Source organism: Rattus norvegicus, chromosome 14, assembly GCF_021556685.1.
Source record: "Rattus norvegicus strain SHRSP/BbbUtx chromosome 14, alternate assembly SHRSP_T2T, whole genome shotgun sequence".
Taxonomy (NCBI): domain Eukaryota; kingdom Metazoa; phylum Chordata; class Mammalia; order Rodentia; family Muridae; genus Rattus; species Rattus norvegicus.
This window is the reverse complement of record NC_141547.1, coordinates 23,825,796-23,851,831: the sequence shown is the minus strand read 5'-3', so window position 1 is coordinate 23,851,831 and position 26,036 is coordinate 23,825,796.

Sequence of the window (26,036 nt, the reverse complement as noted above, 5' to 3'; positions counted from 1 at the left end):
CACCTGATTGCCTATTACAACTGGACCCTTTTGCTGATGGAAGATAGTACATACTTTGACAAACACAGAGAAATAATTTTGAAGTTGTTCTTGAAGTTTCCTCCATGTTTTATCGCTTTCATAATGCTAGAAATTTCTATGCAGGAGTTCAGGTGAGCATCATCACTGAATTGTGCATATTAAGAATAACAACTTGATATAGGAAATATGCACCTACTTGTATAATACTAGCATGGTGTCATGAGGGTAGCCAAATGCTTTCTAATTGTAACTGTAGCCTGAATCTCAGAAAAGAATTTATTCAAGAAACTGTAGACCTGTTCCAATGACCATGAAGACAGTTTTATCAGTCCTAGGGGTAAACTTAGTACTTTTAAATGTTTCTTAAAACTGCCGCTGAAATATTTATTCTATACACATAGACTAGAATTATTCTCAACCTTGATTTTTTTTTTAAAAAGCTACTTTATGCATGAAAAGGTGGTTATATAGAGAATCATGACTTGTCAACATGTTGAGAACAGGTGATAGTTGAATAATCAGCCTTAAAAGGAAACACATCATTCCTGACAAGGCTAAAAAAATACCATAGAATGAGAGACAAAGGGAATGTAAGACAAAAGGAAGGAAGGGCTGTGGAATATTGTCTTGAAGGGATTAAAAGACTAAGGCATTCATGAATTTATATTAGTTATCACTGTCTGCTAAGACTTGCACAAACTTTAACCTAAAACATTCAGTCATAGGAATGGGAAAAGGAATTATGTTGTTGATCCCACCCAGGGTATTTCAATCAAGAGATTAAAGTCCTGAGGGTGAGCAGAAAGAATGGAAACAGGTAACTTGGGGTGGGGGGATGTTGGGAGAATGCTCTAGAATTTACCAGAGACCTGGAAAGTGAGAGACCCTCGGGACTCAAAGGGGGTGACTCTAGATGAAATGCCCTACAGTGGGGAGAGGGAACTTATTAAACCCACCTCCAGCAGATAGGCAGGGCATCAAGTGAGGGATGGAGCTGCAAGCCCACATTCAAAACTCTTCCCATAATTCTTCCTGTCTGAAAGAAATGCAGGGATGGAAATGGAGAAGAGTCTGAGGAAAAGAAGGTCCAGAGACAGGCCCAAAGTGGGAGCCAGCACAAGGGGGTTGGGGGGCCAAGACCTGACACCATTACTGAGGCTATGGGGCATTCACAAAAAGGGACCTATCATGACTGCCCTCCCCCCAAAAAAGTCCCAACAAGCAGCTGAATGAGTCAAATGCACCAAAAAACAAAAACAAGCAAGCAAACAAACAAACAAACAAACAAACAAAAAACAGATGGTGGAGGAGAGGAAGTCATTGTCCTCACTGAGGTAGACATTTAGTTTGACCTGTGTACCCATGTGAATGTCTCTTTTTTTTTATTTTTTTTTTATTAACTTGAGTATTTCTTATATACATTTCGAGTGTTATTCCCTTTCCCGGTTTCCGGGCAAACATCCCCCTCCCCCCTCCCCTTCCTTATGGGTGTTCCCCTCCCAACCCTCCCCCCATTGCCGCCCTCCCCCCATAGACTAGTTCACTGGGGGTTCAGTCTTAGCAGGACCCAGGGCTTCCCCTTCCACTGGTGCTCTCACTAGGATATTCATTGCTACCTATGGGGTCAGAGTCCAGGGTCAGTCCATGTATAGTCTTTAGGTAGTGGCTTAGTCCCTGGAAGCTCTGGTTGCTTGGCATTGTTGTACTTTTGGGGTCTCGAGCCCCTTCAAGCTTTTCCAGTTCTTTCTCTGATTCCTTCAATAGGGGACCTATTCTCAGTTCAGTGGTTTGCTGCTGGCATTCGCCTCTGTATTTGCTGTATTCTGGCTGTGTCTCTCAGGAGCGATCTACATCTGGCTCCTGTCGGTCTGCACTTCTTTGCTTCATCCATCTTGTCTAATTGGGTGGCTGTATATGTATGGGCCACATGTGGGGCAGGCTCTGAATGGGTGTTCCTTCAGTCTCTGTTTTAATCTTTGCCTCTCCCTTCCCTGACAAGGGTATTCTTTTTCCTCATTTAAAGAAGGAGTGAAGCATTCACATTTTGATCATCCGTCTTGAGTTTCGTTTGTTCTAGGGATCTAGGGTAATTCAAGCATTTGGACTAATAGCCACTTATCAATGACTGCATACCATGTATGTCTTTCTGTGATTGGGTTAGCTCACTCAGGATGATATTTTCCAGTTCCAACCATTTGCCTAAGAATTTCATAAACTTGTTGTTTTTGATAGCTGAGTAATATTCCATTGTGTAGATGTACCACATTTTCTGTACCATTCCTCTGTTGAAGGGCATCTGGGTTCTTTCCATTTTCTGGCTATTATAAATAAGGCTGCGATGAACATAGTGGAGCACGTGTCTCTTTTATATGTTGAGGCATCTTTTGGGTATATGCCCAAGAGAGGTATAGCTGGATCCTCAGGCAGTTCAATGTCCAATTTTCTGAGGAACCTCCAGACTGATTTCCAGAATGGTTTTACCAGTCTGCAACCCCACCAACAATGGAGGAGTGTTCCTCTTTCTCCACATCCTCGCCAGCATCTGCTGTCACCTGAGTTTTTGATCTTAGCCAATCGCACTGGTGTGAGGTGAAATCTCAGGGTTGTTTTGATTTGCATTTCCCTTATGACTAAAGATGTTGAACATTTCTTTAGGTGTTTCTCAGCCATTCGGCATTCCTCAGCTGTGAATTCTTTCTTTAGCTCTGAACCCCATTTTTTAATAGGGTTATTTGTTTCCCTGCGGTCTAACTTCTTGAGTTCTTTGTATATTTTGGATATAAGGCCTCTATCTGTTGTAGGATTGGTAAAGATCTTTTCCCAATCTGTTGGTTGCCGTTTTGTCCTAACCACAGTGTCCTTTGCCTTACAGAAGCTTTGCAGTTTTATGAGATCCCATTTGTCGATTCTTGATCTTAGAGCATAAGCCATTGGTGTTTTGTTCAGGAAATTTTTTCCAGTGCCCATGTGTTCCAGATGCTTCCCTAGTTTTTCTTCTATTAGTTTGAGTGTGTCTGGTTTGATGTGGAGGTCCTTGATCCACTTGGACTTAAGCTTTGTACAGGGTGATAAGCATGGATCGATCTGCATTCTTCTACATGTTGCCCTCCAGTTGAACCAGCACCATTTGCTGAAAATGCTATCTTTTTTCCATTGGATGGTTTTGGCTCCTTTGTCAAAAATCAAGTGACCATAGGTGTGTGGGTTCATTTCTGGGTCTTCAATTCTATTCCATTGGTCTATCTGTCTGTCTCTGTACCAATACCATGCAGTTTTTATCACTATTGCTCTATAATACTGCTTGAGTTCAGGGATAGTGATTCCCACTGAAGTCCTTTTATTGTTGAGGATAGCTTTAGCTCTCCTGGGTTTTTTGTTATTCCAGATGAATTTGCAAATTGTTCTGTCTAACTCTTTGAAGAATTGGATTGGTATTTTGATGGGGATTGCATTGAATCTGTAGATTGCTTTTGGTAAAATGGCCATTTTTACTATATTAATCCTGCCAATCCATGAGCATGGGAGATCTTTCCATCTTCTGAGGTCTTCTTCAATTTCTTTCCTCAGTGTCTTGAAGTTCTTATTGTACAGATCTTTTACTTGCTTGGTTAAAGTCACACCGAGGTACTTTATATTATCTGGGTCTATTATGAAGGGTGTCGTTTCCCTAATTTCTTTCTCGGCTTGTTTCTCTTTTGTATAGAGGAAGGCAACTGATTTATTTGAGTTAATTTTATACCCAGCCACTTTGCTGAAGTTGTTTATCAGCTTTAGTAGTTCTCTGGTGGAACTTTTGGGATCACTTAAATATACTATCATGTCATCTGCAAATAGTGATATTTTGACCTCTTCTTTTCCGATCTGTATCCCTTTGATCTCCTTTTGTTGTCTGATTGCTCTGGCTAGAACTTCAAGAACTATATTGAATAAGTAGGGAGAGAGTGGGCAGCCTTGTCTAGTCCCTGATTTTAGTGGGATTGCTTCAAGTTTCTCTCCATTTAGTTTAATGTTAGCAACTGGTTTGCTGTATATGGCTTTTACTATGTTTAGGTATGGGCCTTGAATTCCTATTCTTTCCAGGACTTTTATCATGAAGGGGTGTTGAATTTTGTCAAATGCTTTCTCAGCATCTAATGAAATGATCATGTGGTTCTGTTCTTTCAGTTTGCTTATATAATGGATCACGTTGATGGTTTTCCGTATATTAAACCATTCCTGCATGCCTGGGATGAAGCCTACTTGATCATGGTGGATGATTGTTTTGATGTGCTCTTGAATTCGGTTTGGCAGAATTTTATTGAGTATTTTTGCGTCGATATTCATAAGGGAAATTGGTCTGAAGTTCTCTTTCTTTGTTGTGTCTTTGTGTGGTTTAAGTATAAGAGTAATTGTGACTTCGTAGAAGGAATTCGGTAGGGCTCCATCTGTTTCAATTTTGTGGAATAGTTTGGATAATATTGGTATGAGGTCTTCTATGAAGGTTTGATAAAATTCTGCACTAAACCCATCTGGACCTGGGCTCTTTTTGGTTGGGAGACCTTTAATGACTACTTCTATTTCCTCAGGAGTTATGGGGTTGTTTAACTGGTTTATCTGTTCCTGATTTAACTTCGATACCTGGTATCTGTCTAGGAAATTGTCCATTTCCTGAAGATTTTCAAATTTTGTTGAATATAGGTTTTTATAGTAAGATCTGATGATTTTTTGAATTTCCTCCGAATCTGTAGTTATGTCTCCCTTTTCATTTCTGATTTTGTTAATTTGGACGCACTCTCTGTGTCCTCTCGTTAGTCTGGCTAAGGGTTTATCTATCTTGTTGATTTTCTCAAAGAACCAACTTTTGGTTCTGTTGATTCTTTCTATGGTACTTTTTGTTTCTACTTGGTTGATTTCAGCTCTGAGTTTGATTATTTCCTGCCTTCTACTCCTCCTGGGTGTATTTGTTTCTTTTTGTTCTAGAGCTTTTAGGTGTGCTGTCAAGCTGCTGACATATGCTCTTTCCTGTTTCTTTCTGCAGGCACTCAGCGCTATGAGTTTTCCTCTTAGCACAGCTTTCATTGTGTCCCATAAGTTTGAGTATGGTGTATCTTCATTTTCATTAAATTCTAAAAAGTTTTTAGTTTCTTTCTTTATTTCTTCCTTGACCAGGTTATCATTGAGTAGAGCATTGTTCAATTTCCATGTATATGTGGGCATTCTTCCCTTATTGTTATTGAAGACCAGTTTTAGGCCGTGGTGGTCCGATAGCACGCATGGGATTATTTCTATCTTTCTGTACCTGTTGAGGCCCGTTTTTTGACCAATTATATGGTCAATTTTGGAGAAAGTACCATGAGGAGCTGAGAAGAAGGTATATCCTTTTGCTTTAGGATAGAATGTTCTATAAATATCCGTTAAGTCCATTTGGCTCATGACTTCTCTTAGTCTGTCGACATCACTGTTTAATTTCTGTTTCCATGATCTGTCCATTGATGAGAGTGGGGTGTTGAAATCTCCCACTATTATTGTGTGAGGTGCAATGTGTGTTTTGAGCTTTAGTAAGGTTTCTTTTACGTATGTAGGTGCCCTTGTATTTGGGGCATAGATATTTAGGATTGAGAGTTCATCTTGGTTGATTTTTCCTTTGATGAATATGAAGTGTCCTTCCTTATCTTTTTTGATGACTTTTAATTGAAAATTGATTTTATTTGATATTAGAATGGCTACTCCAGCTTGCTTCTTCTGACCATTTGCTTGGAAAGTTGTTTTCCAGCCTTTCACTCTGAGGTAGTATCTGTCTTTGTCTCTGAGGTGTGTTTCCTGTAGGCAGCAGAATGCAGGGTCCTCGTTGCGTATCCAGTTTGTTAATCTATGTCTTTTTATTGGGGAGTTGAGGCCATTGATATTGAGAGATATTAAGGAATAGTGATTATTGCTTCCCGTTATATTCATATTTGGATGTGAGGTTATGTTTGTGTGCTTTCATTCTCTTTGTTTTGTTGCCAAGACGATTAGTTTCTTGCTTCTTCTAGGGTATAGCTTGCCTCCTTATGTTGGGTTTTACCATTTATTATCCTTTGTAGGGCTGGATTTGTAGAAAGATATTGTGTAAATTTGGTTTTGTCATGGAATATCTTGGTTTCTCCATCAATGTTAATTGAGAGTTTTGCTGGATACAGTAACCTGGGCTGGCATTTGTGTTCTCTTAGGGTCTGTATGACATCAGTCCAGGATCTTCTGGCCTTCATAGTTTCTGGCGAGAAGTCTGGTGTGATTCTGATAGGTCTCCCTTTATATGTTACTTGACCTTTTTCCCTTACTGCTTTTAATATTCTTTCTTTATTTTGTGCGTTTGGTGTTTTGACAATTATGTGACGGGAGGTGTTTCTTTTCTGGTCCAATCTATTTGGAGTTCTGTAGGCTTCTTGTATGTCTATGGGTATCTCTTTTTTTAGGTTAGGGAAGTTTTCTTCTATGATTTTGTTGAAGATATTTACTGGTCCTTTGAGCTGGGAGTCTTCACTCTCTTCTATACCTATTATCCTTAGGTTTGATCTGCTCATTGAGTCCTGGATTTCCTGTATGTTTTGGACCAGTAGCTTTTTCCGCTTTACATTATCTTTGACAGTTGAGTCAATGATTTCTATGGAATCTTCTGCTCCTGAGATTCTCTCTTCCATCTCTTGTATTCTGTTGGTGAAGCTTGTATCTACAGCTCCTTGTCTCTTCTTTTGGTTTTCTATATCCAGGGTTGTTTCCATGTGTTCTTTCTTGATTGCTTCTATTTCCATTTTTAATTCCTTCAACTGTTGATTGTGTTTTCCTGGAATTCTTTCAGGGATTTTTGCGATTCCTCTCTGTAGGCTTCTACTTGTTTATTAATGTTTTCCTGTGTTTCCCTAAGTGTGTTCATGTCTTTCTTGAAGTCCTCCAGCATCATGATCAAATATGATTTTGAAACTAGATCTTGCTTTTCTGGTGTGTTTGGATATTCCATGTTTGTTTTGGTGGGAGAATTGGGCTCCGATGATGGCATGTAGTCTTGGTTTCTGTTGCTTGGGTTCCTGCGCTTGCCTCTCGCTATCAGATTATCTCTAGTGTTACTTTGTTCTGCTATTTCTGACAGTGGCTAGACTGTCCTATAAGCCTGTGTGTCAGGAGTGCTGTAGACCTGTTTTCCTCTCTTTCAGTCAGTTCTGGGGACAGAGTGTTCTGCTTTCGGGCGTGTAGTTTTTCCTCTCTACAGGTCTTCAGCTGTTCCTGTGGGCCTGTGTCTTGAGTTCACCAGGCAGCTTTCTTGCAGCAGAAAATTTGGTCTTACCTGTGGTCCCGAGGCTCAGGTTCGCTCGTGGGGTGCTGCCCAGGGGCTCTCTGCAGTGGCAGCAACCAGGAAGACCTGTGCCGCCCCTTCCGTGAGCTTCAGTGCACCAGGGTTCCAGATGGTCTTTGGCTTTTTCCTCTGGCGTCCGAGATGTGTGTGCAGGGAGCAGTCTCTTCTGGTTTCCCAGGCTTGTCTGCCTCTCTGAAGGTTTAGCTCTCCCTCCCACGGGATTTGGGTGCAGAGAACTGTTTATCCGGTCTGTTTCCTTCAGGGTCCGGTGGTGTCTCTGGCAGGGGTCCTGCCGCTCCTGGGCCCTCCCCCACGGGAGCCCAGAGGCCTTATACAGTTTCCTCTTGGGCCAGGGATGTGGGCAGGGGTGAGCAGAGTTGGTGGTCTCTTCCGCTCTGCAGCCTCAGGAGTGCCCACCTGACCAGGCGGTTGGGTCTCTCTCTCACCGGGTCTGGGAGCAGAGAGCTGCTGCGGGCCGGGATCCGCGGGTGTGGGCCACAATATCGTGAATGTCTCTTGATAAACCCAATGGACCACAAAGTAAAACCACAACAAAAAGAAACAAAATTGAAAAAGGAATTTGCATGAAGTAGAGAGATGAATGTTACCAGAATGCTTCATTTTCATGTTTGAAATTGTCTGATTAGACTAGTCTAAAAAACAAAGCCACAACCAACCAAACAAACAAACAAATAAAACTACAGCTCTTTTTGCCTATTTTTGGTAATAAATGAATTTGAAACTGGTATAGAAAAAAAGTGAAGAGATCTTGATTTTTATTCTGTGTAGCTTGACCTCATCTCCATTATCATCACAGGACTTTATATGTCTTCTAAAATGTCTTATCAAGATTCCCATCTGTCTTTCAAGCCTCCTAATTACACTAGTATATGAATACCTTACTAACTTCTTTGTGTTTGAAGGGAGAATGGATGGTACTGTCTAACTTGTTACTGGAAAGTCATTTACCTCATTCCCCATTTCCAGTACCACTGTATCAGTCCTGCTTTAAGAACTAGATGATTGCAATTGATATCGCTAAGTCTTCCTGAAACTCAGTGTATCGGGTTTGTTGCATCACTCTAAAGAAAATATCTGGCATCCTATCTGAAGAGAGGAAGGGTACTTTCTGCCTCACCTTTAATTTGTATCAATTCATCATGGTGGAAAGAGCATGGCAGAGCAGAGAAATCCAGAGCGGAGTGATTGGAATACAGAGAAGGGCTAAGACCAGAGATAGCCCCCAAGGACATGCCCCGCATGATCATGTTAGAGCCCTCATGAACTAATTATTTCTGAAAATGCCCACAGGGACATCCAGAGTTATGGTTTGCTGATATCCTAGATGCTTCTTAATCTAATCAGCTTGGTAAATATGATTAGTATTTCACTCCACAGCTTGAGTTTTGCAAGATACCCACAAGTCCTCAACTCATAACATTTACAGTTCATCTTCTTTTCTAAGTTCTGACGACTTATTGTCCTCCTTTTTACAATGTTGCTATTACCCTTACATGTTTGTCTTGTATTCTCCCTTAATATGTATATTGAAGTAATTGTATATTTAAGTACTTTTATTTAATTATATTACAGAGGATCATTAAAAACCTATTACAAATAAATATTCCCATTTCATTACTTGAATATTTCAAGACAAAGTGCCTATTTGGATTGTATTTTCTGGTGTAGTTCCAGAAGATTTGCATTTCAACACTGCTATTCCACTTTGTAAATAGACTGACATTAACACACAGCATGAAGTCCGGTGCTGATAAAAACCGTGTTTGTTGTTTGTCAATTCTACTGACTGTTTTCCCAGGTAATTTGGTTAAAGATGAGCTCTGGGATTTCGACAGAACCGGGTGGAGATAGTTTGAAGCATTCTCTAACTCTTTCTGCAGATATTGATGTAAAATGAGTTGTTGAATTGTTGTAATCTCAACTGTATAGCCACTATTGATCTTTCTCAGTGAGTCAATATGTTCTTTTTTTAAGCTCAAGTAACTTAGACAATTGAGGAAGACCACAGATTTCAGAGCCAAATTCTATACTTTGATCTGTTAACTGTGCTCAGAAAAAGCAATACTTAAGCTCTCCTCTCTCTTCATTGAACTATAAAGGGAAAATAAGAGAATTATTTTGCAGAATCATGTGACACAGTAAAGACTTGAGGTTCTGTAGTCTGTCTTAACTCTGGGACTTAGGCAATGATTGAAAGCTTATTAATAGCAGAACCCTAAAGACAATACTAAGTCAGGAGATACAAGGATGACAACTCTGTCATCTACATCCTGCAGAGGCAAAGTTCTTAAGTTCTCTAGTTTTGATTTAATTTTAACATCTTCAACATGTGAATTAGAAGGGCTTGAAACAGCTAAACAAAGGTTAAGAGAACTACTAAGATTTTCCAAGTGGAAGACACAGCAACACACTCTTCCCTCTACAGAAACACACAGGCACAGACACTGCATGCACTGGAAAAGACATACGAATACACATAGATAAAAGTAAATCTGAAAAAGAATTTACAAAACATGAATAATGATTCTACTCATACCAGAGTGTGGATGGGGATTTATATAATTGTAGAAACATGGCAAATTAAGATGCCCCCAATTTTCTTTCTGGTGGCTTATGTGCATATACTTTTTAGTTCACTTTCTATTGCTGTGATAAAACACCATGAAAAAAAAAAAGCAACTTGAGGAGGAAAGGGATTGTTTGGCTCATAGGTTGCAGTACACCATTACAGAATCAGTGGGACTGAAGCTGATCCACAGAGGAATGCTGCTTCCTGACTTCTTCTCAATAGCTTGCTTAGCCTGCTTTCTGATGAAATTCCAGCCCACTGCTCAGAGTGGCCTGGAGTTCTCACATAATTGTTAGGCAAGAACATGGCCCTTCAATCCTGAAGCTGTTCCTTGATGACTTATCCTCTTCTTAGGTTATTCTACTTGTACTAAATAAATGAAACAAAGGAACAAACAAAACAATGATCAGCACATATAAACATGAATCAGTGTTCTGCAGAATAAATATCAAACCCAGGTGATGAAATCCTACGCACAGAATAAGAGAAAAAAACCAACTACATCAATGTGTAGGAGGAACTTAGAAATGTTTGTGTAAAACTTCACCAGTCTTGGTTAGTTTTTGATACTATGACAAATCACCATGACCAAGGTGCCTAACAAAAGAAACCATTTAATTTAGTGTTCACCATTCTAGAGGGTTAGGGACATCTAGAGGTCCATGGCGTCTAGGCAAGGAGAATGGTATGAATTAGGCAGGTATGATGCTGGATTAATAGATGAAAGCTATGTTATAGTTTACCAGAGAGAACTACCTGGGCATGGTATGGCTTACTGAACCTCCAAGTAAACCTACAGTGATAAATCTCCTTCAACAAGGCCATACCTCCTCATTCTTCTCAAACTATTCCACCTACTGTGGACCAAACATTCAAGCATGGGCCTATGGTGAACACTTAAAGTCAAACACCCGTGACACTAAAGATGTAGTGTAGTTTCTACATTCTTCATGAGGATAAAAGTCTTTGTACCACAAATTTAATAACCTCTCTTCTTTGACTCTTAAGTTACTGAGTCATTGAAATAGAAAAAGTTAACAACTGAGCATTTCCCTGAACTTCAGACAAAAGAGAGGTATAATTGAAATGCTCTAACAGAACTTTTAATACATATTGTTCTCATGATCAATATAGAGAGAATGAGTTATCTTTATATCTTACACTTTTCCCCACAAAGAATTTATTTTTATGGTTTTCCTGCTGCTGTATAAGTATTGGGCTACTAGTAAATCTATGTCTGTTAAGTGAAGGAATGGATAAATATTAAATATGAACATGATCCTGAATATTTGTGTAGGTTCTTCCTGTAGCTTCTCAGTGTCTAACGTTAAATATAGCCTTTCATGTTTTTCCTAGAAAGGGTTTACAGATACATTATATATCAGAATATCAGCAGTCCTAACATGTAGCTTTTCTCCTACATCATCTGAACCTCAGGGATGATGCAACGTTTTCTTCATGAGTCCCTGTGGGCTAGAGAAATATGTATCTTAAATGTATATACTTCAACAATCCACTCTAAAGTCCCATGGTCTCAGAGTATATGGTCAGAATCAGAATGCAGAAAATTCTTTCCTTATTTAGTTTAGAACGGAAGGAAAATGAGATCTATTCATCAACATTTTTTTCTCAAGGTACAAAGAACTGTATACACCTTTAATGCACCTATTTTTCTAGATGCGTTTCTGTGGACTGTTTTCTACCATGTTCATCTTGGCTAATGTCACATATAATCTGTGATGGCTGCACAGAACAAGGACAGCTGTTTAGACTAGTACAAATATTAGAGAAGAAGTGATCATTTATATCAGGGCTTACTGGTGGAATTCATCTCCTAAATGGGATACTCTGACAAAGATGATAAAAGGAGTTGTTTCATATAACATGCCAAGCCCACCCAAGAGAATCTAGGGAAATAAAGAAATAAATGAATGTGTTCTAAACAAAAGAACAGATCAAAGAAATCTCCAGAAGCAGACTCAAAGAAAACAGTGATTCCCAACAAAGATGTCAAAAGAATAGTGATTAAGGAAGTCTCTAAGGTCCGAAGAGCAATTCATGAAAACAATGAAAATTTCAACAAAGAGATAGAAAAAATTAAAATCATATAATTAACGAAGAAAATCATGAAAAAAACTCAATAGAATGGTACAAAAGCAGAAGAGATCACATCTGTTTAATCAGTTTGGTATTCCATAGAAAGTCAACTTTTGTCATTGACAAAGCAAAAGAATAATGAATACACAATGCCCAAAAGCAAGTTTTAATTCAGACACGTAATAAATTTGATATGTTTCATGCAGTGTTCATCTGTGTTGCATCAGGAAACTTCAATGCAGCTTTGGTTTGAAAACATAAGACATGACTTCATGCTGCACGGAACAGATAAATGCTATCTGAAATGACTCTGCTCAGATCTAACATTACTTGGTTTTGTTGTACTGCTGTCTTTTTTTTTTATATTTTTTTTTATTAACTTGAGTATTTCTTATATACATTTCAAGTGTTATTCCCTTTCCCGTTATCCGGGCAAACATCCCCCTCCCCCCTCCCCTTCCTTATGGGTGTTCCCCTCCCAACCCTCCCCCCATTGCCGCCCTCCCCCCACCAGTCTAGTTCACTGGGGGTTCAGTCTTAGCAGGACCCAGGGCTTCCCCTTCCACTGGTGCTCTTACTAGGATATGCATTGCTACCTATGAGGTCAGAGTCCAGGGTCAGTCCATGTATAGTCTTTAGGTAGGGGCTTAGTCCCTGGAAGCTCTGGTTGCTTGGCATTGTTGTACATATGGAGTCTCGAGCCCCTTCAAGCTCTTCCAGTTCTTTCTCTGATTCCTTCAACGGGGGTCCTATTCTCAGTTCAGTGGTTTGCTGCTGGCATTCGCCTCTGTATTTGCTGTATTCTGGCTGTGTCTCTTAGGAGCGATCTACATCCTGTACTGCTGTCTTAATCATCACCATTTCAGTACACATATAAAGTTTATGTTTTTTAGAAATGTAATGGATTAGTTAAGAAAAATAAAAAGTTTTAGAAAACTTTCTCCTGACACTCCTCAGCACATAGGAAGCCTATCTGAGCAATGTGTTCTATTACAATTGTTGACTTAAAATTCCCTGTTTGAGGAACTAACTTGAGTTTCATTAAGAAAATTTTCAATGAATTTTAGCTTGGGTTTAAGACAAGATTCCTGACATAACTATAAATGCACTTTTGCCATAATACATTCTGTATTTTAAAAACTAGTATTTTCCATATTAATAACTTTAAAAATCGAAATCAAAACATTGCCCCAAAGTATCAAATATTCGACCAAGATATAATTATTTATGTAAAACTAAATAAGTTCATTCTTCTTATATCATTAATATGGACTTTTGTTTATGTACTCTAAGCCTAGTTAATAACCTAGATCTGAGGAGGTTGTAGTCCCACAGGCATTTTTCAGTTGGTTAACCTCTTTCTAAATATTTGTCCTTATAACAACAAGCAAAAATGAACCCTAACCACATCAAAGATTACAGTTTATTACAAAGTACTAAGGAACAAGAGATGTGACAAGAGCTTCCAGTTTATGTGTAACTATAATTAACTTCAAGCGTACCACCTATGTACAGACCACACAATTTATTTCATACAGTAGAGCATAGTCAGAGGTAGTAGTGAGATAATCAATAAAATTAAGCACTGTTTATTATACACATAGTCAACAATTGAAATAGTCATAATTTTTTTGCAAGTTTTGTCACCTCAGGGTGGACAAATCAGTTGTAATCCTTTCTATAAGAGACAGGGGCTGGAGACATTGTTCACCTATAAAGAGCCTGTACTACAGAGGACCTAGGTTGAATGTCCAACTATCTACATCAGGAGGAACAACTTGCCTTTAATTCTATGTCTGGGTATCTATTACTTAGGGCTTCTGAATGAAAGAGCATGAATCTTCCTCCACAAACATATGTATATATTTAAACATAAAAGTAAATCTTTAAAAACAGAATTAAAAGAAAGAAATATTAAAAGTAAATAATTGATATAAATAATTTAATTGATAGATATGAATGACTCCAGATTTTTTGCTGTAGGAAATTTTAACAAAATTAACATAGTAAAGAGTAATATAAGCATTCCTTTCTTATCTTTAATTGTTTTTTATGATCTGCTAAATATCATAAATAAAAACACAGGGAAGACTTTTGCTTGATTCTGAGACAGCAAAGACATTTTTCTAGTTTTATCTTATAGCCATAAAACCAGTTATAAATTCAAGTTTAAAAATTAGCCTTTAATAGGTTTTAAGGTAAGCTTCCTATCTTTTAAAAATTGAATATTTTTGTTTATATTCAACTACATATTTAGAAAAAAGAAAATAATAATAAAACGATATTCCTTTATTACAAGCCAATTTTTTAAAATATCTGAACTCTACATCAAAATTATTCTGTTCACTATTGATGATCTAAATATTGGTATATGCATGAAATTATGGTTTATAGGGAAAGTGATGACACATTTGATTAGTAATAAGTAATAGTTGATATTAACCATTTGTATCATTTTAAAGATGAGCTATTAGGTCTGTCATTTATCCTTTCTTAATCCCAGCAAAGATTATTTTGCTTTAGGAATGTTCTTTTCACAACTCTTCTATTACCCCACATTATATCCTATACTTGAGAAATTCTTTCTTCTTGGTATTTGTATAAGCGAATCCAGAAGCCCAAGTTGTGTTCTACCAAGAATTGAACTAGTTTTATTATTCTTGTTTCTCTTTTCCAGATTGTTTCATCTGGTATACCTCTTAACAAAAGCTTGCATTTCTCAATATAACTAATTTTTAGTTGATTCTTTCTCTTTAAGAACTCCAAACCTCATCCCCTGAAGCCAGGCATCGAGTTCTCTCTAGTTTCAGGACTTCTATTTGAATATTAGTTCATTCAGGGTCTCTGTAAACATAAAACTCAGAGCAATACCTCTGAGAATAAACTTTTATATTTATTGACTTTAGGGTTTTTTATCTCATGCAAACATCACAGGAAATAGAATAAAAATTAAACAGTTTGAGTACTCCAAAATGAAAAGCATCTATAAAGGAAGCAACCAATGTAGTGAATGTGCAGGTTAGGGTTTGAGAGATAATGTTTGGAAATCATATATCTGACAAAAATTAGCAGTGACTATGTGTGAATATATTAATCAAACTCAATTCATTTGTTAAAAAATATGTACAGTGAACCTAATAAAGATTTTCTTTAAAAGATACTTAAATGATCAATAAGTAAAATAATGCCAACACACACACGTATATAAGAGTTTTGAACATGAAGAAAAAACCCCACAGAATAAAAACATGATAGTTGAATGAAGGTGATGATAATTACATTTAGAAGTCAAAATAGGCCTTGTAGCTGTGACTAAATCAAAAACTCTGAAATAAAATAATTCTTGATTATGACGATGTGTCTCATACAACGAAAAGGATATTTACATGTGAAAGGATAAGGAAGAATTGTTCCTAGTAGATTAAAAAGTTTATTTTAGATACTGCTAATTTTGAAGATGCCAAGGCATAGAAATAGATAGAAAAGCTGGAATAGTCCAATGGACCAAATCTTCACTTAAGGGAGATTGGTCTATCTAGTATCTTTATTGTAGGTATCATATATCACATATGAATCACATATATTTTATGATTTTACTTTTCAAACGATTTCAGCAATAAATATTATCAGAACTGAACTGATAATAATCTAACCAAGTAAATCTATTTTCTAATGTTTTAAAAGTGTTGGTTGATGTGGTAGTCTGAAAATGGTTGGTTCAGGTCCTGATACTATTAGGAAGTATGGCCTTGTTCAAATAGGTGTAGCTTACCTTGTTAGAGTAACAGTGTCACTGTGGAGGTGGGGAATGAGACCCTTCCTTCTAAACACATGGCAGGCAGGTCTTTTCCTAGCAGCCTTCAGATGAAGATGTAGAGATCTCAGCTCCTCCAGTGCTATGTCTACCTGGACACTGCCATATTTCCTGCCTTTATGATAATGGACTGAACCTCTGAATGTGTAAGCCATCCCCAATTAAATGTTCTTTACAAGAATTACCTTGGTTGTGGTGTTTCTTCACAGCAATGGAAGCCCTAATTTAGAGAGTTGATAAGTACTTTAATAGAGATATGGTGTCTTAGTGAGTGCTTCATTACTGAAAAGAGACACCATAACCAAGACAACTCTTATAAATAATGAAATTTAATTGGTGTAATCTTACAGGCCCAGAGGTTCACTTCATTATCATCATTGCAGGAAGCATGACAGACATGGTGATGGAGAAGAAGCTGAGAGCTCTGCATCCTGATCAAAAGGCAACCAGGAGGAGACTATCTCTTTTATACTAGCTTGAACACCAGGAACCCTCAAAACCTGACTCTACAGTGAAACACTTCCCCCACTGAAGCCACAGTTATTCACCAAGGCCATACCCCCAAATAGTGCCACTTACCATGGGCCAAGCATATTTAAACCAAACATAGCTATTGTAGTTTAAAAGGACACAATTGCCTTTAAACCATAGTACTTTATCTCTAAATACTAGTAGAATCATATAGTTTATGTATTTATAGGCAAAATATATGTGCATTAAACATCATCCCAGAAAACCTTATATGCACAACATGTAGTTAATCATTTTAGACCTCCTTGAAAACACATTGAAACTATGATAAAGTAGTTCAGTGTCCTTTGGGATTACATGTAATGTATGCAGAATCATGTGGAAGAATTTTTCCCACTTACAATGGTCCATATTTTCTTTTCTAATTAAATTTATTCCTCAACAACTTCAAACAATGCAATCTGATTATTTTCATCACCGCATCCCTATCAACATCCTCATCAAAGCCCGCACCTGTGTGTTTCATTACCTACCCAGTTTAGCAAGGACTGCCCAGATGAACATGAGCATAGAGCTATTCTTTGCAGCACTGCTGGCTCACAATGGCTATACAGTAATCAGGTTCTTGCTTAACATACCTGGTTGTTAGTGTTATTGATGGGGGACTGGACGGATGGCTCTGAATTGGAGAGCACCGACTGTCCTTCCAGAGGTCCTGAGTTCAATTCCCAACATCCATATCTTGGCTCACAACCATCTGTAATTGGATCAATGCCCTTCTCTGGTGTGTCTGAAGACATTTACAGTGCACTCATATAAATAAAAACAAATAAATCTTTCAAAAAAAGTAATTGATGAAGTATATGATGATATCCATACACCCTCATTATTGCTTTATTTTATTTTAATCTCTATTATCTTCGATGCTTTGTTCAGTTCAGTTGATTCAACTGATCTCAATTTAGATTTTGGCTGAGGTGTGCCATTTTGTGAAACACTGCTTGTATGGAGTTTAAATTACTCTTGTGATAATTCTTTTGTATGTCTTAAATTTCTCATCTGAATCTTCCCTTTATGTCTTCATTTCCGCTTTCAGGATGCCTTACTAGAAACCATTGACTCTGATTTCCCAACGTTTTTGCTTCATTTTTTCTCAGTTGTCCCAGTTCTCCTTTTTGAAACAAAAGTATTCCTAATTCAGCATTATGTTTGCACTTGTAGTAATGACACCTTGATAAAACAACAAGAGTGATTTAAGTAAAATCTGTGAAACTGGGCACCTGGCTACAAATTCAAGGCTTCTCTTACGATCTTTACTTTGCTCGAAACATTAGTAACACTTGACAGTATTGATTACATAGCAGCCTCATTTATAGACCTGCTCTTCAACATCTAGACAACTGTTAAGCTAAGACTAGTCACTTGGTTACTTTGTATTCCAAAATCCCAATATTCAAGCAAGTTCCAATTTTATTAGATTAGGAAATATAAACCATTGCAGTTTTTCAAGGTAAGAAATCTTAAATAGTCAATTAAAAATAGTTGATGTTAGAGAAAGGTGAGCAGTGCCACTTGGGTTAATGATGACAGAGTACAGAAGAAAATCACCTCGTAGAACTGAAGAACCCAGTAGAACTATGCTTTTTCTGTTTAAAAGTCAGTCTGCTTTTGCTTACTAAGGCCTAGCTATCTTCATAGAATGGTAAAAGGCCAGAATGCTCATGGGTTTCTGTTCTAAAACCCGAAAGAAGAAAATAAAAGCAATTTCTCTTTTGTGTTTGTACTTTGTTTTATTTCTGTCTCATCCTAGTAGTAAAGATCGAGAATCCTCAAAGTCATTCTTACTTTACATGATTACTGTACAAATTTCAGTCACTATGCTGTATAACCTCCCTTATAGGAAGTCCAAAGTACCATGATGACTAATTGTAGATATAGATAAAGTAATAGTAAAATATACTCTTTCTTATATAATCTATCAGTGTATCATGATCAGCAATAAATTAAGCCTCTTCAGAGACTAGTAATGATCTGTCACTAAGCATCAGGTATTCAGTTCATGCAGCAACAATGAAAAACAGAAGTAGGTTATGATCTTTTGAGATGATAAACAACTGTTAACAATTGATAATTAAACAGTAATTATTGAACAAAGGAAAATGTAGCAAAGGGATGAAAAGAGACATCCATAGAAATAAAACTCACATAAAATAGTTATGAAAGACACACTTCATCATCTCCAGCTCTAAAATTTTCTCAGTTTCTTATCACTCTCTGTGTAGAGCTGAGGCATCATGGGCCTTTCTCCATCCACTTTGCATATCCATCAATCAATATCATCTTTGTGCACTTCACATTTGAGAAGTTATGTCGGTGAGGTTTTATGGCTGTAGTTTCTTGTATTAGAAGAAAAATACTTGGTATACAGTGCCAAAAGACCAATTCTGAAAACCTATGTATAGATAGAATTACATAGTTTGTACAGTTATAATAAAATATATGTGAATATAAATATGTATATACACGCAACAGCAATGAGTGAAAAAGAAGTCATGAATTCGAACATGAATTCATATAAAATGTGAGTATATAAATATATTAGGAGAGGAGAAAGGGAAAAAAGAAATGCTGTAATTATATCTCAAAAATAAAATAAAAGAGAGACAGTTGAATGTTAGTGTCAACAACATTGGAAAGACGCCATGACTAGAGAAGAGAGACAAAAATGAAGTCATTAAAAGAAAGAAAAAATCACGAGATGAGGATAATATCCCTTCTAAAGTTACAGGAACTTTCAATGTCATCCTATTATAGATCATAAAAAATTTTGGAAATTGAAAGCTTATATAAATCTAAGAATAGACTTCATCAAAATATATTTGTAAGTTCTAATATTTTAAATAAGAGTGAATATAAACATATTAATGATGACTAAATGCTATCACACTTAAAAGAGTAATATCACAAAGCTGCAGCCATAAATACTGTGGCTCTAGCATTCCAGGTAAACCAGGCACAGAAGCGAGAGGTGATTTGTGTTGGCTTGGTTTTGCGTCTGTCCTTGGGGCATACAGGCACCTTTTCACACTGGGAAAGCATGAAAGAAAGGAAGCTTATCCAACAGAATTTCTACAAAGGATAGAAAAATCTCTTTCAGAATTAGAGTATTTACTTGAAATTTTTTTAAGCAGCTTTCTTCTTTACCAGATTCCCAGACATGAAAGCATCAAGCTGGCATGAGTTTTTTGAGATAATCAAAAACCAGTGTGGCAGTCAGTGTCTTTGATGGTTCAGAGACCTACGACAGTAGGACGTTTGCTTAGGCATTGAGTCATCTCGGATTTAAAAACTGTGAATTTTAGATACATTGTAACACAACAGGAAAAATCATTAACATAGATACCATAATTAAATATCAATTACGAAATCTTGCTATGTAGTTAGCTACAATGTTATAAGGAGCCACAGTTTCTATGATTGTGACCTTATCGATGTGGGTTTGCTGTCTGTCTTCATGAAACAGTGGTCTGGATTCTATTAAAGTAGGTAGTCTATTTTCTCAAACATTTGGCTTAAGGTTCTATCCCATTTAGAAATTCAATGGAGACTTGTGCTAAGTGGTCCTCGGAGTTTCCCTTGTTATAAGTATAAAATCTACCAAAATTTAGTGTATACACTGAAAAAAAATTACTTTAATAGATGACCCTGTTTAATACTGATAACGTTATTGGTAGACAGTTGTCCGATGAGGAAACAACAAAAGGAATGTTGGCAAGTGAATGCTTCTAATGACATCATCATTCGGAAAAGTAGCCAGAATGTGTGCTCTCTGGCTTTATGACTGTTTGAAGCAAACTAGAGTCATGTGAGAAGGAAGAACCTTGACTGAGAAAAATTCCCTCATAATAATAGGCTATCAACAAATATATGTGGATCTTTTTAATACATTAGTGTTTGATGGGACCGGGCCCATCCCACTGTGGTTGGTTCTACTCCTTCAGTGTTGGTTCTTTTTTTTGTTTGTTTGTTTGTTTTGTTTTGTTTTGTTTTTTTTCCGGAGCTGAAGACCGAACCCAGGGCCTTGCTCTTGCTATGCAAGCGCTCTACCACTGAGCTAAATCCCCAACCCCATGTTCTTAATTCTGTAAGGAACCTGACTGTGGAAAACAATAGAACTCCTGTGGGAATGTCTCCAAGCCTAAGCATAACATCTTGCCTTCCATTTCCTGTCTGGTTTTAGTTCTTGCGTTGGCTTTTCTCAATGCACTGTCACTCCTGTTATGTTAGCCAAATAAACCACGTCTTCATAAAGTTGCTGTATGTCATGGGGTTTCATCACAGTACTAGTAACCCTAATTCTGAGAAAATCCATGTTTATAAGGGGATAGTAGTACAGACATCTGGTTTTGCAATAAAATTGAATAGGCATGGGATATGGCAGTGTGAAATGATGGTTGCCTTGGCACTGGATACGAAATTGGTCACCCATGATTGTGGATTTTTTATATGAATTTAAAGTCTTTGTAGTTCAGAAAGAAAAATGCTATCTTCTCTTTGTTTCTAATCTTGTGTGAAGAATGTAAATCAACACTAAACATAATTAATAAAAGTCAGCTCACCAGTAAAGAAAATGAGTAATATCACTCCAAATTAACACTTTATATTACTTGGAAAGAAGTAACGATACATACATACATACATACACACACACACACACATATATGTATGTATGTATATATATATATATATATATATATATATATATATATATATATATATATATATATTTTTTTTACTCAGAAACAAGTAGGTGCTAACTTTGCTTAGATTCCCAGGATGCTATCACTGTCATGTTTTTTGTTGTTGTTGTTGTTGTTTTTTTCAGAAAAAGCATAGGATGATCAAGTTCTATCATTTTCATTAAGTCAGATCGAAGTCTAGATGAATTTGATAAAATAGCTTTTGGCTACTTTTTAATATTTACCTTTGATTGAAAATGTATTATTTTCTCATACAACATATCCTGATTACAGTTTTCCCTCCTTCTACTCTTCACAGTTCTTCCCAACTTCCACACACTTAAGGTTCCTGAATCAACTAAGCAAGGCTCATAGGAACTCACAGAGACTGAAACAGCAAGGTCAAAGCTTCCCTGTGTCTGCACCAGGTCTCTGGTGAATATATTATAGCTATTAGCTTAGTATTTTTATGGCACCCCTGACTGTGAAAACGAGTGCATCTCTGACTCCTGTGCTGCTCTTAAGACTCTTTTCGTCCTGTTGGATGTCTGTTTTTAACTTCAATATGGCAAGTTTTGCTTCATTTTATTAGATTGTGTCTTATCATGTTTAACTGTTGTCTCTCGTAAGCCAGTTCCTTTCTAATGAGAGAGATAAAAGGAAAATACAACATTTTAAATTTGTTCATTTTGTTTTATTTTTGAAATCAGCAGACACTTTTTTCTTCTTTGGACACAAATTTAAAGAATGTAGAGTAATCGTAACCTTCCAATCTGATACAGCCTACTTTTAGCAATTTTTACTGTCCTACACTGCTATGAAGAATTCAGTCAGGACTTAATACCTTCAGGATAAATATTTTGTTGCTGTATCAGATCTATTAACTCAAACAATTGAGTTATCAGCTGTTGGCAAAGACAATATGGAATATACCATGGAGCAATGCAGCTTAAATTAGCAATGGTGCTGTTATAAAACGCAGGTAGATGTTTACCAGTTACTTCTGTGTACCTCACTCCTGTTTTCAATCTTCTACGGGAGATATTAGTTTTGGTTATCTTTGAGATTGTATAATTAAATTGTTGATAAGATTGCCCATATTATGTAGTGGGTGTGGCACAGGCATAACTAAGAATGCGTCGAGGTTTTGTGTCAACTTTTTTGAAATGGGAAATCATGCTTCCTACAAGATATAGCTGCATAATTTTAAATGGAAATAAAGTACCTTATTAATGTGTGCGGTATAAAATGGGAAGAGGAATGCAGTAAAGGAACAATGAGTTGGATGGTTGAGTGGAATCGGAGATAATATTTTAGGTCACGTGCTTCTCTCCTTTTACATTTCCTATTTCCTATTGCATCCGCTGGAGGATGGTTTTCTGCTTGTAATAGCATGGACATTGCGGTCTGCCTTAGATAACAGAGTTCTTTAAGGGCAGAGCAGTTTGCAGGATGTGAGCATCCCGCCAGAGCCCATAACAAGCCAAAAGCTGCTGCTCAGAAGTTGAATACTTATTTGCAGAGGAATCACAGCTTTGCTCAAAACCCCAGAACTCTGACGTACTAAGACTTTCAGAAATGCTAGACAAAATCCCCTAAAATCTTTCAATTTTCTTCTGCAATTTTATGGCCTACTTGCAGATGTTTTCTACTGAAACTTGGCATTTCAAACCTTAAAAGAAGAGGCAATTACATACCTACAATGTGTTCAAGTTGCCTAAAGATGCCTGAAAGTTATATCAAACCTACATTTTTTCACAACCAGAGACAAACTGTAACTGTTCAGCAGAGCAAACCTGGGCACAGTGTAGTTTCATCTGCCATTTCAGTAGCCGCTACCCTGTTTTTTTGCTTAGAGTCTAAGTTGCCCATACTTTGAGCTATTAGTGAGCCCCTGAACTAACTCTGGATTTTTGTCACCTTGTATTTCACACATCATGCTCAATGATTATATTTCAGGGTCACCTAGACAACCATTGTCTGTACTATACCTTGAATCATGATGGTCATATTGATTTTGATCTTCAATTGTTTAACTATAAAATCTGAAACCTTGTGTCATCATCGTGTGCTTTATTTCTTGTCTGTTCACCTCTCCCACTAGTTTTTGATAACAAGATTTTTTTTTTACTATCTGTCCCAGAGACTTACTGCCATACCATAGAAATCATTGTGGAAATTGTTTATTTTAAGATTTTTCACCTTCATCTTTTTGGTATTCATCAGCTTACCCTGCATCCTTTTTGCAGTAGGATCCCTCAGTTTCTGACATTAACCTCCTATGATGCCATTTTACATCTTCCTCTATACCAATCTTCCTCTAACTAATCTTTAGGCATTAGGAGTTACCTTTGAGTTAGTTATTTCTAAATTAATAACTTCACAGAAATGAAAAGAAAATATTTTCAAATATCTTGTCACATTGAAAGCTATTTATGTGAAATCACTGTGTCAAGAACTTAACCACATATTTCTTTCTCATAACACTTTTGTTTATTTGTTTGTTGTGTTTTGTTTAATCCTGAAGTATTATTATATTTTCTAGTTTTTGAGCCATTCATTAAAATATTTTTATTTATTTATTTTTGTTTTGTTTTTCTTTGTACCTTTGAAAACAGGCTTTCTCTTTATAGCCCTGACTATCCAGGGAGTAGCTATATACATCGGTTTTGATTACATTTTATTCATGACAAAAGCTTTAACATAATCAATTTCTGGTGTGTGATGCTAAATTACAAAAATAAAGGATGGGAAAATGCAAAAATAATTTCTATTAGGTACTCAAATGATAGTAGCAAAAATATGATAATGGAAAGTGGGTTTCTTTGTAAAAGAAATTCCAAAATATTTGCTATTGGTACAAATCATTTTTCTACTTTTTCTTCTTTAAAATTGTTTATATATCATATTTTGATGATATTCTTTACCTCCTTTTAATACTACTGAATCCCACCTCCCAATACATCAATTTTAGGTTTGTTCTCTCCATGTCTTTCCTTTCCAAAAATCCACAAAAGTTATTATACTTCTATTACTACTACTACTACTACTACTACTACTACTACTACTATCAATAACTGAGACAACAAACAAAACAAAATATACTTAAAAAAAACTAAAAAAGCATGAAGTTCATTTCCTGCTAGCCAGCTACTTATGAACATGGGCCTGCTCTAGGTTAATGTATTACACGAGTCGTGTCTTCTTGAAATGGACAGTATTTAACTCAGTCAATCAGCTGGTCAATCTACAGAGAGTAACTTTTGGCAAGTTACTCACCTCAGATTTTGTAGCCTTTCTACCGCTTAATCTGCCTGTTTGCCTGTCTACTTTTCTGTCACCTCTTATCTGTCAATCTATCTATCTACCTACCTATCTAATACCTATCTACATATCTATCTACATACATACCTGTCTATCTATCTACCTACCTACCCACCCACCCACACACTATCAGCATATCAGTCTGTCTGTCTGTCTGTCTGTCTGTCTGTCTATCTATCTATCTATGTATCATTTATCTAATGAACTAATGAATTATAATCATATAACTTTTTACTGTTTTTGCTTATAATGCTTTTATTTTTATATGGTGTTTTCTTCTCATTTAAGATTTTGTTACCATCTAATAATAGGTGGAAATATTTTTAAAACATCATTATTGATTTCTTTTTTCTTAGATATTTAGCCAAATATTCCATCCTACAATTAGCACATGGTTAATGATCCTTATATAATTGTATTATAATTTCTCTCTCTCTTTCTTCCTTTCTTTCTCTCTTTCTCTCCTTCTCTCTTCCTTCCTTCCTTTCTTTCTTTCTTTCTTTCTTTCTTTCTTTCTTTCTTTCTTTCTTCCTTGTTTTCTTTGTTCCAATCATACTCTCAATCTGTAATACAATCTGGACTATATTTTGCTATTTAGTACAACTGGCTTAGAACTCATGGTCCTCCAGGTTCAGCCTTACAGGTTCTGAGATTGTAGATGATGTGAACCATAATGCACATCTTTGGAGCTTAAAAGTCATTTTTTGATTGACTTACCAATCACTGTTGAAATTAATTCATTCTCGGCTTTGTGAATAATTAAGAATGAGTTCTATAAGCAAATGTATAGTAGAAGAGACATTTTGTGGAATCAACTTAACCACAAAATCTATAAGGATAGGTTTAACTGTAATTTTTAGAGATCATCTGAATTTTATTAAGTAGGTTATAGTAATAAAAGATTCTGGAAGTATATTCTATGATGGTGAGGTATATGATAATGCAATTATTTAGTGAAGTATGAATTTATCTTTTTGAGCAATAACAGAGGTCAATGAATTATTTTATTTTTTAGTAATAAACATCCTTGGTGAACTCTGAAAAGAATATTGAAATAGTCTATTAAAGAGAAGAGATATTACAAATGAGCAGAAAGTAAATCAAGAACTAGTAATTTAATAAAACATAAAACCATATTGTTTTCACAATGTTTAATTTCTTGTGTTACTTATTTGTGTGTGTGTGTGTATGTGTGTGTGTGTGTGTGTGTGTGTGTGTGTGTGTGTATGTTTTCTTTATACTAATGTCTAACCCAGAAGTTTCAATGAGTACATACTTCTTCTAAGGAGTTTCATATTATGAGATATGTATTGACAACTAATATAATGCTATTTTAGAACAAATACTGTACTTTAGAGCAAGTTTAAATGGTGAAAAAAGTACTTAAGCAAGTATAAATGAGTGACTTGGTACCTATATATATTCATGATATAGAAACATCACTGTCTACAAAGTTTTATTCATACCAGACCTTCTGCATACTGTAACTGTGCACTATTTATTCTACAGTCAATTCAGTCTTCATAAATATATTATTTCAGTGTACTATTTTTATTGTATATTACTTATTGTATTTTCTTCTATCTTGAATATATTAAACCACTTTATGTGCACCTTTTTGACATATAAATACACTGGAACACATTATAATTACATATGAATTAGTATGCA